Source organism: Lutra lutra, chromosome 18 (genome assembly GCF_902655055.1).
Source record: "Lutra lutra chromosome 18, mLutLut1.2, whole genome shotgun sequence".
Classification (NCBI taxonomy): Eukaryota; Metazoa; Chordata; class Mammalia; order Carnivora; family Mustelidae; genus Lutra; species Lutra lutra.
In genome coordinates this window covers 28,361,206-28,364,431 of record NC_062295.1, presented here as the reverse complement: position 1 = coordinate 28,364,431, position 3,226 = coordinate 28,361,206, and the positions used below count along the sequence as shown (strand labels likewise).

General features: G+C 51.6%; 1 long non-coding RNA gene across 1 annotated transcript; it reads right to left on the bottom strand.

Annotated features, from left to right (window-relative positions):
- Positions 1 to 902: 902 nt before the first annotated feature.
- On the bottom strand, positions 903 to 2,943 carry LOC125090894 (uncharacterized). The gene is made up of 3 exons (XR_007124513.1): positions 2,912 to 2,943; positions 1,320 to 1,414; positions 903 to 1,157 (listed from the first exon to the last, which is right to left on the bottom strand). It is a non-coding gene; the product is annotated as an uncharacterized LOC125090894 (long non-coding RNA).
- Between the last annotated feature and the right edge of the window lie 283 nt (positions 2,944 to 3,226).

Genomic DNA, 3,226 nt, shown 5'->3' with positions numbered 1-3,226 from the left:
CCCCAGGCGGTCTTGGCACATCTCCCCTCCTGAAACATAAACACGCAATTCATTTAAAGGCACATTCATTTAGGTTCCTTAATTGCCACCATAAAAACTGCTTTCCCCTCTTGCTTCTGAGGTGTCTTATCATGCCACTTGGGTCTCCCTGCTCTGACATCCCCCCGCACGACCCCCAGCCTTTCACTTACCCTGCTCCCTGCCCCCTCTGCCCCCCCACGCTCACCCCTTCCTCCCCGTGGCCCTTAGCCAGGGACAGGCCTTTCCTGCATCTCCCCGCCCTCCTGCTCCCCCACCCCCTGCTCTGCCCTGGCCTCCATCCCCTCACTGCCCCATCCCAGATGATAGAGAGATAGAGAGACAAAGATAGATTAATGGATGGACGGACAGACGGATGCATGGATGGATGGATCATGGAACACGACATCAAAAACTAATGAAGTACTGTATGGTGATAAACATGACATAAAGAAATGAAAGAAAAAAGATCTATTGGATGGATAGACAGTGGACGGATGGATAGATCTACTAGATAGGTTGACAGATGGGTGAGTGGATGGGTACATAGAGATAGACAAAGAGAGAGAGAGAGGGGTACGGGATGGGGGGCGCAGACGGAAGCAGCTGGAAAATTTAGCCCAATATCTCAGGCCCCCCTTTCGTGTGTCTTCTCACGAAGCCCTCTCAGTCACATTTCTCCACCCGTCATCCCTCTGCTCCTCTGCGAGCTCAGGGAAAACCCCGTGGGTCGATGATAACTCTGGAAACAACCAGGAAGAAACCAAGAGGCTGCGTGGCTGCCCAGGTGGGATTCAGGACGCGCGAGACGGAGGGGTGTGAAGGCTCTTCCTGACACACAGTGAGGTCCTCAAAGGTGGGACGGCATCAGCGTCCTCGGCAACTGAATAGAGTTCAAGGTCCCGGGGAGTGTGGCTTCCCCGCCTGGTTCTCCCGGACGGCTTCTCACAGCACCGGTTGTGGGTTCTGATTCAGTAAGGAGGGCCTGAGCGTTCCCATTTCCGACAGGTTCCCGGCCGCTGGGGCCGCTGGCGCAGGGACCTCACCTGGAGGAGTTACGCTGCCAAGCAGTGCCCAGAGGGTTAGTCTGGCTGTTACGGGGACGTGCCATCTTGTCTCTTATAACTAAGCCGCGTAATCTGGCATGTTTGAAAATGAAGGAAACAGCGGTGGTTCGATGGTTTTCGAGGGTGGGTCCAGATGTCTGAGGATGACTGACTTGAAACGACCCCCCACCCCACCCCACCCCCAGGTTTTCTGACACTGTCTGGAAGTCTCATCCCTGCCTACCACGGTCTTACCCATCTGCCTCCTCCTCCTGCGCGATGAAAACAAAATCTTGCCCGTCTTGTTTTCCACTGGAACTCTGTCCGAAATTCTGGATGTCTGTACGTGTCTAAAGGTAACAATGTGTATGAGTGTTGTGTCTGGTGAAGGAGCCCGTGAACGGATAGGTTTCCCTAAAAAGACTGCCATGACACGGGCAGGAGAGTGGGTGCAGACCCAGCCCCGCCGGAGTCCTGAGCCGGATAGCTCTGAAATGGCTTTTTCCTTACCCTTTCCTTACCCTAACCCCTTCCCCAGGCAGACTCCTGGGTGGCCAGCACAACCCCTGGAAGTCCACTTAACTCCTCAAGTGAAGGCATCTGATTTTCCCAGCCCTGTTCTCGTTGCTGGCGCCGGCTCAGAAGAGACCCAGAAGGAGACCCAGGGGAACATCCTCCCACCAGTACTAAAAACACTGGTATTCTCTCCCTCTTTCTGTGGTGTCCCTCTCTCCATTTCCGGCTTCCCTTACTCTTCTTATATTATATACCCTCCCCTGGGCTTTACACTTCGTACAAGATCCTTTGGGCTTTGAGAAGAGCTAGTGTGACCCTCCCTACAATGTCACGTTCACAATCGTTCCTCTCAGCCAGGACCTAAGTCGCAGGGCCCGGTGCAAAATGAAAATGAGGGTCCTTTTGTTCAAAAATGATGGGGAATTTCAAGATTCTAGGTTGAGCATTAAACTATGTGCACAGAACCCAAGTTCCTAGGCAGAGCAGAGAGGCCCAGAATTTCCCTCCCCACGCACTCTGCAGGAGTTCTGTCCTCATCTGACATTTTGTCTGTGGGACTACGGGGTGGTCCTGGGGTTCACCCCCACCCCAGGTGTTCACTGGCTCCACTGCAAATGTCCCTTGCCCTGCAGTCCCACAGGGTCCCCGGGAAATAGTTTCTCGAGTGGCCCTCTGTGACCTGAGAGAAAACTCAAACTGGTGGGTAAAGATGCCCCTTAGGGAACTGCTCACACGCCCCTTCCTTCCCCGGCAGGATCGGGGACTCCCAGCAGGAACGGTGTGCATTCTCTTTCCGGAACAGCAAGCGTTGTGGAAATGAACTTGAAGGCACTTGCCCGCAGGTGCCTGCCGTGATGGGCACTTCCTCTCCCGGTGAAGGAAGCAGTGCCAGCTCAGGAACCGCACCCTGATTCTAAAAATGGGTCAGCTCATTATTGGCAGACATTCTCAGAGGCCCCAAGGGCAAAATAAGTCAAATGCAAAATGGCTATTAACTTCCTCAAGTTTCAGACCAGCTGGGGAAATTAGAAAAACTAAGAGAAAAAGAGATCTTGCGAGCCTGACACTGATTTAACTAGAAAGTGTAAAGACGAGATCAGCCACGGGGAAGGGTCCTTTCCCTGGTACACCGTCCCTCTAGAGGGACTAATTCGGAACTCCGCTGGGGCAACGTTAAGGAAAATTAAAGGAGGTTCTGGAATTCCAGCTGTTCTTTAAAATCGTGGCGGGAGCTTTTAAACCAAAACAAAAGCAAAACTGAGCCCAGGGTAACTGTGGAGGGTAATTCAATAAGAATTCCTTCTCCAGAAAAAGTTACCTTTGTAACTTACTTTATATAGAACATTTTAAGAATATGCAGCATGGGACACTGTGGTCAGGACTTCAGCCTCTCGTCCAATGTCAATAATGAATCCGTCAGGACCAAGCTTGCTTCACGGTCCCCCACCGTCCCCCCAGCTCCCTCCCCAAAATACAACTCCTTAGAAGCAAATCTCAGATGTCACACTTCAGAACGTATCAGCGAAAGAGGACTCTTGAAAGCAAAACAAAAATATTCTATCACACCAAAAAAATAACTAAAAAAGTTCTCTGTAGTAGTAATTCCTCAAAGAATTCGTCAAACACTGATTCTCCCTGTTTGATAT